The sequence below is a fragment of the Nicotiana tabacum genome, chromosome 19 (assembly GCF_000715075.1).
Source record: "Nicotiana tabacum cultivar K326 chromosome 19, ASM71507v2, whole genome shotgun sequence".
In the NCBI taxonomy this organism is placed as follows: Eukaryota; Viridiplantae; Streptophyta; class Magnoliopsida; order Solanales; family Solanaceae; genus Nicotiana; species Nicotiana tabacum.
In genome coordinates, this window is record NC_134098.1 from 94495679 (window position 1) to 94511930 (window position 16252).

The following is a 16252-nucleotide window of genomic DNA, read 5'->3' on the forward strand; positions in this document are numbered from 1 at the left end:
TTTACACCTAATTCGACATCCGGTCACTATTTGAACTTAAACTTTTAATTTTTCATCAAAATTCCATATCTCGGGCTAGGGACCTCACAATTTGATTCTGGGCATATGCCCAAGTCCCAAATCACGATACCAACCTACCGGAACTGTCAAAACACTGATCTGAATCCGTTTGCTCGAAATGTTGATCAAAGTCAACTCGGTTGAGTTTTAAAGCTCTAATTCATATTTTAATCTATTTTTCACATAAAAACTTTCCGAAAATTTTTACGGACTGGGCACGCAAGTCGAGAAATGATAAATAGTTTTTTTCGAGGTCTTAGAACACATAATTAATTATTAAATTCAAAGATGACATTTTGGGTCATCACATTCTCACCTATAAAACAAACGTTTGTCCTCGAACGGGTTTAGAATTTTACCTGAAGTGCTGAATATGTGTGGATATCTGCTTCGCATGTTTTCCTCGGCCTCCCAAGTCGCTTCCTTGACTGGTTGGCCCCTCCATCGGACTTTAACTGTAGAAATCCTCTTGGACCTCAACTGGCGAACCTGTTTATCAATAATGGCAACTGGCTCCTCTTCATAACCCAAGCTATTATCTAGCTGAACTGTGCTGAAGTCTAACACATGTGATAGGTCGGCATGATACTTCTGGAGCGTAGATACATGGAAAACCGGATGAACTCTCGATAGGCTTGGAGTCAATGCATGCTCATAAGCAACCTCCCCAACTCGTTTCAACACCTCAAATGGGCCTATAATACTTGGGCTCAATTTTTCCTTTTTCCTAAATCTCATGATTCCCTTCATCGGCGAAACTTTCAAGAGAACTTTTTCACCCATCATAAAGGATAAATCGCGCGCTTTTTGATCTGTGTAACTCTTCTGTCTGGATTGTGTTGTACGAAGTCACTCCTGAATCAACTTTACCATTTCCAAGGCATCTTTCACCAAATCAGTACCATATAACTTAGACTCACCGGGTGCAAACCACCCGATGGGCGAACGACATCGTCGACCATACAAAGCCTCAAATGGAGCCATCTCTATGCTGGATTGGTAACTGTTGTTATAAGCAAACTCGGCCAAAGGCAAGAAACGATCCCACTGACCTCCAAAGTCAATCACACATGCCCTAAGCATATCCTCCAAAATCTGAATTGTCCACTCTCACTGCCTGTCAGTCTGCGTATGAAAAGATGTGCTGAGCTCTACACGAGTCCCCAACTCACTCTGTACTGCTCTCCAGAAATGTGAAGTAAATTGAGGACCTCTATCTGATATGATAGAAATTGGCACACGGTGCAATCGAACTATCTCCTGAATATAAATTTGGGCCAACCTCTCTGAAGTATACATAGTCACAACCGGAATGAAATGTGCTGACTTGATCAACTTGTCGATAATGACCCAATCTGCATCAAACTTCCGCAAGGTCCGCGGCAACCCAACTACAAAGTCCATAGTGATGTGTTCCCATTTCCACTCCGGTATAGTCATCTGCTGAAGTAGGCCACTTGGCCTCTGGTGCTTATATTTAACTTGCTAACAATTTAGACACCTAGCTACATGCTCAATAATGTCCTTTTTCATTCGTCGCCACCAATAATGCTGCCTCAGGTCACGATACATCTTCGTAGCACCTGGATGAATAGAATACCAAGAACTATATGCCTCCTCTAGGATCTTTTTCCTCATTCCATCCACATTAGGAACACATAGACGACCTTGGAGTCACAGAAAACCATTCGCACCAATAGTAACTTCCTTGGCACAACCTCGTAGTACTGTTTCACGAAGAACCATCAAGTGTGGGTCATCTTACTGGCGAGCCTTGATCTGCTCAAATAGTGAAGATTGGGCCACAACACATGCAAGAACTTAGCTGGGCTCTGAAATATCCAGCCTCACAAGTTTGTTAGCCAAGGACTGAATATCCGAGGCTAATGGCCTTTCCTCTGCTGAAATGAAAGTCAAACTACCCATACTCTCCGCCTTTCTGCTCAAGGCATCTGCAACCACATTTGCTTTGCCCATATGATACAGGATAGTAATATCATAATATTTTAGTAACTCCATCCATCTGCGCTGCCTCAAATTTACGTCCCTCTGCTTGAAAAAATGCTGCAAACTACGATGATCAGTGTAAACTTCACAAGACACCCCATAAAGATAATGCCTCCAAATCTTAAGAGCGTGAACAATCGCAGCTAACTCCAAATCATGTACCGGATAATTCTTTTCGTGGGGCTTCAGCTGACGTGAAGCATATGCAATAACTTGCCCTTCCTGCATCAATACACAACCCAAGCCGATGCGTGAAGCATCACAATACACTGTATACATCCCCGAAACGGAAGGCAACACTAACACTGGTGTTGTAGTCAATGCTGTCTTGAGCTTTTGAAAGCTTACCTCACAATCATCGGACTATCGGAACGGAGCACCCTTCTGGGTTAATTTGGTCAAAGGTTCTGCAATATATGAAAAACCTTCCACGAACTGACGATAATAACCTGCCAAACCCAAAAAACTCCTGATCTCAGTCGCCGAACTGGGACGATGCCAATTCTGAACTACCTCAATCGTTTTAGGATCAACTTTAATACCATCACCCGATACAATATGTCCCAAAAATGCTGCAGACTCAAGCCAGAACTCACATTTAGAGAACTTAGCATATAGCTTTTGTTCCCGCAATGTCTGAAGCACTACTCTCATATGTTGCTCATGTTCCTCCTTACTGCGCGAGTAGATCAAAATGTCATCAATGAAGATAATGACAAACAAATCAATATATGGCCGAATACCCTGTTCATCAAATTCATAAACATTGTCGGGGCATTAGTTAAACTGAAGGACATCACCAGAAACTCATAATGACTTTATCTAGTCCGAAAAGCAATCTTCAAAACATCCGAATCCCGAATCTTCAACTGATGGTACCCCGACCTCAAGTAGATCTTAGAGAACACCCTAGCACCCTACAACTGGTCAAATAGATCATTAATATGCGGCAACGAGTACTTGTTCTTAATAGCGACTTTGTTCAATTGGCGATAATCAATACACATCCGCATTGTTCCATCCCTCTTTTTCACAAATAATACCGGTGCACCCCAATGCGATATACTCGGTCTGATGAACCCTTTGGCTAGTAAGTTTTCAAGTTGTTCTTTCAATTCTTTTAATTCTTTCGGAGCTATGCGATATGGTGGGATAGATATAGGTTGTGTATCTGGAGCCAAGTCAATACAAAAATCAATATCACGATCAGGTGGCATACCTGGAAGATCTAAAGGAAATACATCGGAGAACTCCCAAACTACATGCACTGAATCAATAGCCGGAGTCTCTGCAGTAATATCCCGAACATAGGCTAGATAAGCCAAACAACCCTTCTCAACCATGTGTTGAGCCTTTATAAAAGAAATAAATCGATTAAATGAACTAACAGACGAACTCTTCCACTCTAGCTTAGGCAATGCTGGAATAGCCAAGGTAACAGTCTTGGCATGACAATATAGAATAGCATGATATGGAGATAACCAGTCCATGCCCAGAATAATTTTAAAATTGGTCATCTCGAGAAATAGGAGATCTGCTCTAGTTTCATAACCATAGAATGCAATAATACAGGACCGGTAGATCCGGTTCACAACAACAGAATCTCCTACAGGAGTGGACACATAAACATGAGTACTCAAGGACTCACAAGAAACACCCAGGAATTGAGCAAATAGAGATGACATATATGAATACATAGATCCTGGATCGAATAATACCGAGGCATCTTTGCCGCAAACAGAAATAATACCTGTAATCACGGCATCTGAGTCATCTTCATCTGGTCTGGCTGGAAAACCATAGAACTAAGCTGGAACGCCAACTTGCTGACCTCCACCTGGCTGACCTCTAGCTCTAGGATGACCTCTACCCACCTGTCCTCTACCTCTTGGTGGTCGGACGACTGGTGGAGCAACTAGTCCGGTAATCATAGGCTGTTGACCCTGTTGCACTAGTTTACCCTGAAGCCTGGGGCAAAATCTCAGTATGTGACTGGGATCCCCGCACTCGTAACAACTCTACGGTGCAATAGGCCGCTGACTAAAGGTATGGCCCTGGGGACCTGAATACCCACGGAAAGAATCCTGAATAGCTGGTGGGCGATAAGAACTCTCTGGTATAGCACTGAAATAAGGTAGTACTGGAGCACCCCAAGGAGGCGGTGGTGCTAGATATGGGGGCCTGCTGGAATGCCTTCTCACGAACTGACCTCTGCCCCCCGACGGAGCAGCTCTGAACTCTCCAGAATACCTGAACCGCTTATCTCTCATACCCTGCTCTCGGCTCCGCTGACGTACACCCTCAATCCTGCAGGCTATCTCCACGACTAGCTCATAAGAAGTACCTATCTCAACCTCTCGAGCCATAGTGGCATGAATGCCAGTATGTAAACCCGCAACAAACCTCAGCACTCTCTCCACCTCAGTAGTTAGTATCATAAGTGCATGGCAAGATTACTCAGAAAACCTCGCCTCATAATCGGTCACTGACATCTGACCCTGCTGGAGCTGCTCAAACTGAAACCTCAACTCTTCCCTCTGAGAGGGTGGAATATACTTGTCCAGGAAGATACGGGTAAACCTGTCCTAAGTTATGGGAGGAGAATCTGCTGGTCTGCCAAGAACATAAGACTGCCACCATCTACGGGTTCAGCCCTCTAACTGAAAAGTAGCAAAGTCTACCCCATGAGACTCAAATATCCTCATGTTGTACAGTCTATCCTTGCACCGATCAATGAAATCCTGGGGATCCTCGTGTCGCTCACCCCCAAAGACAGGAGGATGTAGTCTAATCCATCTGTCCAATAGTTTCTGAGGGTCAGAGGCTACAGCTGGCTTGGGCTCAGGTATAGCTGCTGCCACTGGCTGGGCTCCACCTACCGGTAGTGCACCCTGGGTCTGATATACAGCAGCTGCCTGTCCATGGGCCTATGCGGTAGGGGTCTGTGCTCCCCCGCCCGCCTGAGATGTGGCTGGTTCTGCCAGAAAAAACCCGGCCTGAGTCATATTGTCCATGAACCGTAGCATACAACCCATAACATCCTGAAATCCTGGTGCAGATGTGAAATCCACCAGAGCTGGCTCTGCCATAGGCACCTCACCCTTTTCGTCAATAATGGAATTCTCTGCTGGACCCACTGGCGGCATAACTGGGTTGGATCCCTCGGGCTGGATCCCTCCCTCGGCCTTTGCCTCTACCTCTACCAACTGGGGGAGTAGCTCTTCCCTGGTCTGGAACCTCATTAGAGCACGTTCTCACCATCTGTGAGAGAATAAGAGAAGGATATTTAGCATTACATTAATTGCACGATGGAATATGAAGAAAGGTAGTTTCCTAACACCCTATAGCCTCTCGAAGATAAATACAGACGTCTCCGTACCGATCCGCAAGACTCTATTAGGTCTGCTCATAACTTGTGAGACCTACGTGAACCTAGTGCTCTGATACCATGTTGTCATGACCCAATTTCACCTATACGTCGTGATAGTCCCAACACTACATCTAGGCAAGCCAACTGGTAAATTAAACGTATATTGATTAAACTTTTAATCCAATAAAATAATAAAATACCAAATTCTACCAATGTGTGTGCCAAGACCTGGTGTCACAAGTGTATGAGCATCTAGTAGATTATACAAAACCTCAAATACTGTCTGAAATAAAAATAGATAGAATGAAAAAAAATACGAGAGACACCGGTAGCTGCAGAACGGCTCAGAAAGGTAGCTCACCACTATGCCCCTAGATAACGTAGGTGTAAAACGGTAGGTCCCCCACTAGTACTTGCCTCAGGTCCTACACAAAAAGTGCAGTAAGTGTAGTATGAGTACGTAAACAACATGTACCTAGTAAGTATCAAGCCAAATCTCGAAGTGGTAGAGACGAGATGGCCGACTTTGACACTCACTACGGGTCAGTCATAATAATTGAAATAAAACTAGAATATATAATTCGACATGATTTACAGAATATAACAATAATTTATTTAACTGGCAGAAATAATTAAATTCCTTCAAATGCAACAATTCTCAGTATATTAACTAAATTCCTTCAATTCCAATAAATTTTCAATATATCAATTAATCTCATTTACAGGAATAACAATAATTCCTTAGCTAACAGGGATAATAATCCTTAAATTCCAAAGATTTCCAAATTTATCAATTAGGTTCACAAGCTACAATAAACTATCAAAGTATCATGTAATTATTATTATTAAGCACGATTTTTGCCGAGGTCGTTCGGGCCAATCCAGAATATTGTGTATACTGCCGAGGGACGTGCGGCACGATCCATAGATGCATCTATCCTGCCGAGGCGTTCGGTCCGATCCACAAGAAAGGAGGAAATTTTCTTATGTACCTCCGGAATAAGAGTATTTATTGTAAAATTTATTCGAGAGGATATGAATTTATTTCAACAATTAATTAATCTAAACAAAAATTAAGCATACGAAGATTTCCTATTTTTCTACCTTTCATAATAATTCACAATTATACATCAAATATTTTAATTAATAAAAAATATAATTTACACAAGTAATTCATGCTTTGAGTCCTAAACTACCCGGACTTTAGCTTTAATAGTAGCTACGTATGGACTCTCGTCACCTCGTGCGTACGTAGCCCCCATAATTAGCAACAATTATTTAATTTAATCACCTATGGGATAAATTTTTCCCTCACAAGATTAGACAAGAGACTTACCTAAATTTGCTCCAATTTAATCCACTAGAAGGCCCTTTCCTCGATTATCCAACTTTGATTGGTTCGAATCTAACCATAAATAATTCGATACAATCACTAAAATTTATAGAATCAATTCTATAAGAAATACTACATTTTCAATAAAAATCACGAAATTAATTAAAAGTTTATCCACGGGGCCCACATCTGCGAATCCGGAGAATGTTATAAAATCTAACAACCCATTCAATTACGAGTCAAACCATACCAGTTTCACTCAAATTCGACTCCGAATCGATACCGAAATCTCAAAAATTTGTTTCTATGAGATTTCTAAAATTTTCCAAATTTCAATCTCAAAACACTAATTAAATGGTGAAAACAATGATATATTTGTGTATATAGACCAAATTCGAGTTGGAATCACTTACCCCAAATGTCTTTCCTTGAAAATCTGTCAATAGTCGCCTCTGCTCAAGCTCAAGTTTGTCAAAAATGGCAAATGGGTCGAATGCCTCTGTTTTTATAACTTACAGATCTGTCCAGTCTGATCAGGGAGCTCGATCAGAGAGTCCGATCAGGGAGCTCGATCAGGGATCTCGATCTTGGGAGCTCGATCAGGTAGTCCGATCAGGGAGCTCGATTAGGGAGCTCGATCTTGGGAGCTCGATCAGGGAGTTCAATCATGGGAGCTCGATCAGGGAGTTCGATCGTGGGAGCACGATCTTGGGAGCTCAATTTTTGGGCCTCGATCTTGGGTTCGATCACAGCCCAGAATTTCCAGCACAAGAGAAAAATTGCAGTAGCTGTTGAAGTCCAATATTTGATCTGTTAACCATCTGAAACTTACCCGAGACCCTTGGGACCTCAACCAAATATACCAACAAGTCCTAAAATATCAATCGAACTTAGTCGAACCTCTAAATCACTTCAAACAATACTAAAACAATGAATCATACCCCAATTCAAGCTTAATAAAATTAAGAATTTTCAACTTCTATATTCGATGTCGGAACCTATCAAATCAAGTCTGATTGACCTCAAATTTTGCACACAAGTCATAAATAACATAACAGAGCTGTACAAAATTTTAGAACTGGATTCCGACCCCGATATCAAAAAGTCAACTCCCCGGTCAAACATCCAAACTATAAATTCCCATTTTAGCCATTTCAAGTCTAATTTCACTATGGACTTTCAAATAAAATTTCGATCACGCTCCTAAGTCCAAAATTATCATATTGAGTTGTTGGAATCATCAAAATTCTATTTCGGGGTTGTTTGCACATAATTCGACATCCGATCACTATTTAAACTTAAACTTTTAATTTTTCATCAAAATTTCATATCTCGGGCTAGGGACCTCGGAATTTCATTCCGGGCATACGCCCAAGTCCCAAATTACGATACGGACCTACCGAAACTATCAAAATATTGATCCGAGTCCGTTTACTCAAAATGTTGACCAAAGTCAACTTAGTTGAGTTTTAAAGCTCTAATTCATATTTTAATCCATTTTTCACATAAAAACTTTTTGAAAAATTTTACGGACTGCGCACGCAAGTCGAGGAATGATAAATAGTACTTTTTGAGGTCAAGGAATATAGAATTAATTATTAAACTTAAAGATGATATTTTGGGTCATCACAATTGAGTTGTGTGTTAAGTGTTATAGAATTGGCTTTTCGGAACATCTGGACATACTTGTCATCAATGCCCGGTGATGATGGTGATGGAGGCCTTTCTTCGCAAACATATTTGTTGATGGTTTCATTTACATTTGGATGACCAAAAGAGTAAGGCTTGTTCCATATAGAGCAAGAGGAGAGAAATCAATAATAAAAAATAGGGAAAAAGGAGAGAAATCAATTAATCTATCGTTACTTCCCACGCCAGGTATTTTTTTATGATGCTTTAAAGTTACGTGACATTAATTATTATGTCCAAGATCTTGGATTTGCATTTTTAATGCACATTTATGCTTAAAAAGTTATATTTGTTGATGGTATATCATGTATATATAGATGACCAAAAAAATATAACTAGGCTTGTAATTACTTGGTGGAAACACGATGATGACAACTTCAGCACCCGTCATAACGGCAAGCTCGTTTGCTTTCTTGAACACACCATTTTGGCGTTTTGAGAAAGACACTTGTCGATTATTCTTTTTTTCTTTCTTCGCGAGACAAACACTTTTGCGACCCTTAATCAGTCTAGTACTTATTCTCAAAGATAATTATGATATAACTAGTATTTATTACTAAGAGTTACTATGTGATATGAACTTTGTAATGTAAAAGCCTAGTATTTATAGAGTTTTTCCAATATCTTTTGTTTTTCAGTTTTGGTAGTTTATATAGATGAATCCAGTTCATTTTTGTAGTGTTCACATGCTATAAGGCAAGTAAATTTAGATACTTAATCATAGTGGTGACTGTACTCTCTATTTTTCGAAAGATTTTCAAAATTTACCTCTACAATATTGTAATGGTCAAGTCAATTTTCAGCCCAGGCCTAGACCAGTGGTGATTTGCTACGTAAGATTATTAATATTTGATACTCTCTTAATAACATCTCTTAATTTGCAAATGGATGAATAAGTATCCTAGTTTAGTTTACCATTATTTTTATTTATATTATCTTTTTTAATTTCGAATTTTCGGTAATTTTCGAGTTGTCGCGGAAGATTATGACATATTTTTATTTATATTCTCTTTTTAGGTATTTTTTATTTTTGGTAATATTCGAACTGTCGCGGAAGATTAGGACATGTTTCAATATTGCTAGTTGAGTTTACCATTGCTTTTCTTTACATTCTTTTTTTGTTATTTTCCTACTTTAGGTAATATTCCAGCTATCTCACAAGATTGTGACATGTTTCAATGTTTACATCAAATCACAGAAGGTTACATGACAGTTATCATTTACATACAATTTAATCATGTAAACATAGTTAATTAATATATATGTAAACATAGTAATATATATATATAAATTACCTCAATTTATTACTTAACCATATAAATGGATGCAATTTGGTACAAGCACCAATATATGGATATATAATCAAGCTTTTTCCTCTTACATATAGGCATAATTAGAAATATAGTTTCACGGAAGCAAGTACTATATTTCTTCTTCTTTTTTCTTTTTTTGATAATGGAGAAATCCTCGTAAAACCAGTGACGGTCAGAACTCGGTGGGTAAATTTCTTTCTTTCCTTTTCCCATTCTACTAAATACATCGTAGTCTCTTTAATTATCTATTGACTCTAATATAGGACCCAGATCCACCGTGATCACTAAAAGCTTATTAGGATTTTTAAGATTTAGATGCTTCAAACACGTATTGATAAGAAAATATAAAATCATGTCAATATTCACACTTAAATAAACAGTATATTCATACAATCCAAAAATTGGAATAGTCGATCACATGCGTGCAAGGTAACTCCAATACCAATATTATCAAATAAAATTGAGATGATACAAAATGTAAATAGAACTTAAACCTTTTGTTGTTTAAACCTGCGAATACTATAAAAATAACCAATATATTTCCATATATTCCTTTTTTACCAAAACCAAGTGTTCGGTGTGGATGACTGCATTTAAAAAAATAGCTTTCTTATCTATTGGCAAGTACTACTTTAAAAAACCCTTAACAACCTTTGAAATTATACTATTTGTGGTTTCTTGATATATACATATAACAATAATAAGTCCTATAAACAACTTCGTTATCAGTCAGGTTACTAGGGCCTTTTAGAATAAAAGTTTGGATCAAATTATTTTTAACTGATGTTGGAATAATTATTTTGGTAAAAAAGAATTAACCTAAATAGTCGTTCACCCGCAATTACTTAAACTAAAAATAGCTGGCGAAAGTACATTACATGTATAATCCATGTATAATATGTGTCGAATCATGTATAATCTATATATAATCGATGTATACTAACTAGAAAAAATAAACAGTAAATCTAACGACTATTTGTGTAAAGATACCAATTAATATGGCAAATGCCTACTTGCGGGAAAATTTGGAAAGAACATGTAGGTTATGCTTATCTAATTATTTTATTAGTTTCTTTGAATTATCTATCTCCGTTTTTTGTAATATTCTTATTAGAATCATTGAAAGTTATATGTCATCTTATTAAGATGGCAAGGTAAGATTTATACTCCTATCAAATTGAAAAGCAACATTAAATTTGAAGAAACGCCCCTCTATATATCAGATAGAAAGTTATATATTTTATGCTAGAACTCTTTTTTTTTTGGGGGGGGGGGGGGGTGGGAGTGAGGGGGGGCACATGGAGGAGAGTTAGACTTAAAACGGCCTTGTTTCCATGGAAAATATAACAAGGGCTTAGATTTAAAGCAAATTACAATGCAAAATGAACCAATAGTAGTAACATATATATTACAATGTAATATACAGTTAATTCTAAAAAAGATAGATTATTTCACGTACAAATTAAATCAATCACATCTTGCAGCCACTATATAAGTATATATATCTAGCACACGATATATAATATATGCAGGCACATAGTGATTTTTGTTCTACAATATTATTTCTAATGTGTGTGTGTATATATTTCACAAACTTCACAATTGTAACTGAGAGGTCCTTTCGTTACTTCTTTAGAAGAAATTATAGATATATACTACGAACTTAATAGTTAATATTTACCCACACAGAGCTATCACTAGCAGTGAGGATAAAATCTACATGTAATTGTCTATGTATATATAATAAAATAACCTTAGATACTTAAAAGTTAAAACCACCTTGTCTCTGTATGGTTGATTCTTGTTGGAATTTAAACTAGGGCGCTCTACCACTTTATGGTAAGTTAAAGAAATGAGTAACACCATTCAAAAATATAAAACTTATAAGGCACAAAAGGATGGAATAGCAGGACAAACATAAAACATACTGATAATATTATAAATAACTCCACCCTTACGACAATACACTGGGATGATGTCACGACCCAAAATCTTACCTGTTGTGATGGCGCCCATCTCAATACTAGGCAAGCCGATAATCCCAATAAAACACCATATCTTTTAAGTTTGAAAATATAATATTTAAATTCAGCGGAAGAAATCTCACAAATATAGATATGAATACTCCCAAAACCTGGTGTCACTAAGTACATGAGCATCTAATATGAATACAAAGTCTGAGTGATGAAAAAACGTTGTCTGACAGTATAGAACAATACAATAACTGAGAGAAAGAGAGATTTAAGGTCAGCGGACGCCAAGCAGCTATCTTGATAGTCTCCAGCGGATTGCACTCTGAGATCTAACAATCGCCGTGTCCGAAAGCATTTGGATCTGCACAAGAGGTGCAGAGTATAATATGAGTATAACCAACTCTATAAGTAACAAGACTAACCTCTGGGCTGAAAATAGTGACGAGCTCCGCAGATACAGTCTAGTACATAAATAATGGTATAGAAATGTAGGCATGCTTTCAAGTTCAACAGTTAAACTCAGTACTAGCAAAATAGATCAATTTTGCATGATATGAGAAATGTGACATCTCAGCGGAAAGACCTCATGTACTACTGGTTAATTATCATTCGGTCACTCGGTATTGTTTATGGCCAATCCAGCCCAGGGATATTCCATTCCGTATATATATACACATCGACTAACAGTCAGTCACTCAGTACCATATAAGACCAATCCAGCCCTGGGATAATTTATTCCCCAATGTAAATGATACGGACAAGATCCATGTTTAGGGAAAATTTATCACAATATAAATAAGTAAGGCAAGTCCATGCCCTGGGAAGTCCATCCCGAATATATAATCATCTACGCTCGCTGGGGGTGTGTACAGACTCCGGAGGGGTTCCTTCAGCCCAAGAGTGATATAAAGCAGTTATGGCCTACTGCAGGCGCGCAGTCCCGATCCGTATAATAATAAAGCCTATAAGGCCTGCTGCACGTGGGCAACCCCGTTCCATATAGTAATAATATATATAAAGCCAATATGGCCTGCTGTAGGCGGGAAACCCCGATCCCATAATTATAGTCACAATGGATGAACATGACTGAGTATGAAATATACATTTTTAAAACATATAAATTCAATAGAACACGACCCCGTGGGTCCCAAAATATCGGCACGTAGCCCAATCATAATCTTTAATATGAGTCTCAGCTCAATTTTCCTAACACGTGAAAAATATTCGGATAATAACATGATTCTTTAATTTTTATAACTTCACAGAATTTGTTCAAGTCACAATTTCTATGGTGCATGTCCACACGCTCGTTAACCATCGTGTTAATCACCTCCAAACAATTTATATAACACCAAATTCGGGGATTCATACCCTCAGAACCAAGTTTAGAAGTATTACTTACCTCAACCTTCAAGCTCCGAAAACACTACAATGCTCTAATTGATTAAAATGTCCAAATACCGTCAACAATTCAATATCTACCATTAGATACCCCAACTACATCAAAACAAATATGAAAAGATTCATAAATATCCATGTAGGTTTCACAAATCGTTAACAAGCCTTCAACCATCACAAATTATCCAATGGGCTCGCCCATTAGACTATTCAATTCCATTCTTATCATTTAATACTCATTTGGAGTCATTAATAATACTATGTTAATTACCCAACATCATCAAGTCACTATTCATTGCCTTCTCCAACAAAACTCTAGGTTCAAGAACATCCATTTCAAGAACTAGTGTTGTATCTTATCCAAATGGTGATTCCCAATTAAATTCGCTCATCAATTAAGTTATCAAGTCTATTGGAATCATTAGAAACTCAAGACATATGTATTTATATCAATTCATCTCTATTCATCTTCTTCTTTAACCAAAAATGGCATTCTCAAGACCCACCCTCAGGATTCATACAATATCCCATTATAACTTCAAATAAAACACATAAACATGCTACCCATTGTAATGACCCAAAATTTTCACCTTCGGGACCATGATTGCGCCTAACATTTCACTTGCTAGGCAAGCCAATGTTAGAATAATATTAGCCATTTTAAACTATTTTAATTTAGTTAATAACAAAGAAATAAATGCGGAAATAAATTCTGAAATAAAGTGATTAATCCATAATAATAGCGGTGTCTAAAAACTATCCAAGAACTGGTGTCACAAATGCACGAGCTACTAGAATAATACAAATAAAAGTCTGAATGAAAAAAAAGCTGTCTGAAAGAAATACACAACTATGATGAAATGGAAGGGGACTTCAGAACTGCTAACGCCATGCAGCTATACCTCAAGTCTCCTGCAAATAGCTGAATCCGAGCAAGTCTATTGTGCGCCGCTAGGATCAACTCCGGTATCTACACAAGAAGTGCAGAGTGTAGTAAAAGTATTACCGATCCATGTATCCAGTAAGTGTCGAGCATAACCTCGACGAAGTAGTTACGAGGCTAATGCAGGTCACTTACATTAACATGTACGCAATAATAGTAATAGTAACGATAATAGGAAAACAGAAATAGAAATTTAATAGGTAAATCATTTCAACGGTCGAAGCCAACTCGACAGTCATAATCAATTATTATTTCAATCAATTTTCATTGCGGAGTGCAACCCGATCCCATAATATATTCATATTCAATTCCGTTGTGGCGTAAAAACCGATCCTCAATATATGTTTTCAATCAATTCTGTTGGGGCGTGCAACCAACTCCTCCAATATATTCATCTCAATCAATTCTGTTGCGGCATGCAACCCACTCCTCCAATAATATAATTTACCAATTCTTATAAAACAAATTACTCTAATAAATGCAATAATTAATATGAAATTATAAGACAACAAACATACAATAATTATAATTTATTTAGAAATAAGTGATGACAAGTAGCAATTAATTATGGAAATTAAGGAGGAAATATGCAATTGAATAATTAGTATGCTAAATGTCAAGTAGCAATTAAGTCACACAGATAAAATAAGCATGTAGCAATTATAGCATGGATCCAAGGCATACTATTGATCAAGGAATATGAGAGAAATAATTAATATAATAATTAATTCATGATTTAAAATAATTTATGATTTTCAAATAATTATGCAAACAATTAATTTGACGATGTATAGACTCTCGTCACCTCGCCTATACGTCGTTCACATGAATTTAACATAACAAATAATTCAAGGGATCTATTCCCTCAAGTCAAGGTTAACCACGACACTTAACTCGCTTCCAACCATATTCAAGATTCCAATAAACCTTTGCCTCGCGAATTTGTATCCGAAACCTTCAAATCTGATCACAAACAATTCAATGTACTTAACACGAATCGTAGGAATTAATTTCATATGAAATTATAAATTTTTGGGATTAAAATAAGAAATTTATTTTAAAAATTGACAGTGGGACCCACATCTCGAATCCCGAAAAACTTACGAGATCCGAACACCCGTTCCGATACGAGTTCAACCATACAAAAATTATCGAATTCCGACATCGGATTGCCTTTCAAGTCCCCAATTAAAGTATTTGAAGATTTCTACCATTTTCAACTCAATCTTTACCCATTTGAAGTCAAAAATCTTCCCACAAACTTATTGGTACAAACATGTATAACTAATACTCTCCCATCCAAGAATCACACTCCCAATCACCCATCTTTACCCAAACTCGAAATTAAAGACTAGGGGTTAGGATCTTACCTCTTGGGTGAAGATCTTGTGATATTTCTTTGTTGTATTTCAAAGCTTGAACAAGATTTTTGATGAACAAAGTACTTGAGCTTCTTACTCTCTCTAGAACTCTCTCACTTCTCTCTAAAAACATCTAGATAATTGCCCCAAAATAAGCCCCAAAGCCTATTTATCAAAATGGGGTCGGGTTATGAAAATAGGAAAATGGACCCTCCGAACTCAGGTATGCGGTCGCCCAATGGACCGCACAATGGGTATGTGGGTCGCACAATGGACCATAAAACTGATGCATAGAACTGGGCTACATTGGTTAGGTCTGCGACCATTTTGCAGTCGCACAATCGGTTTTGCGGTTCGCATAATGATTCTGCGGTCGCACATCTGACCGCAGAATCACATTTTTTCAGCCATTGGTAATTTGGTTATAACTTCTTGTAGGATTGTCCAAATGATGAACGGTTTGAAGCGTTAGAAACTAAACTCGAATACCGTTCATTTGATAGGCTGATCATCATATAAATCCTTATATATATTTAGATATGCTGTCTAAAGTTTGGTCTTGTGCGTACTCATTTGGAACTTTAGTCTATTATGAAATTATCCAACTTGACTTAGACTTAGGCCTCTCCTTAGACCCCACATCACTTATAATATGCCTCATACACTTATTATCATATCAAATTGATATACATCATATTAAAAGTCCTCAAATGAGAAGTGGAGTCTGCCCCCAAACACATAACATAACTTATCTCTTCTTTCAGCAATTTCAATTTCCCGAATTTTTACTAACTCCCAAAATTTC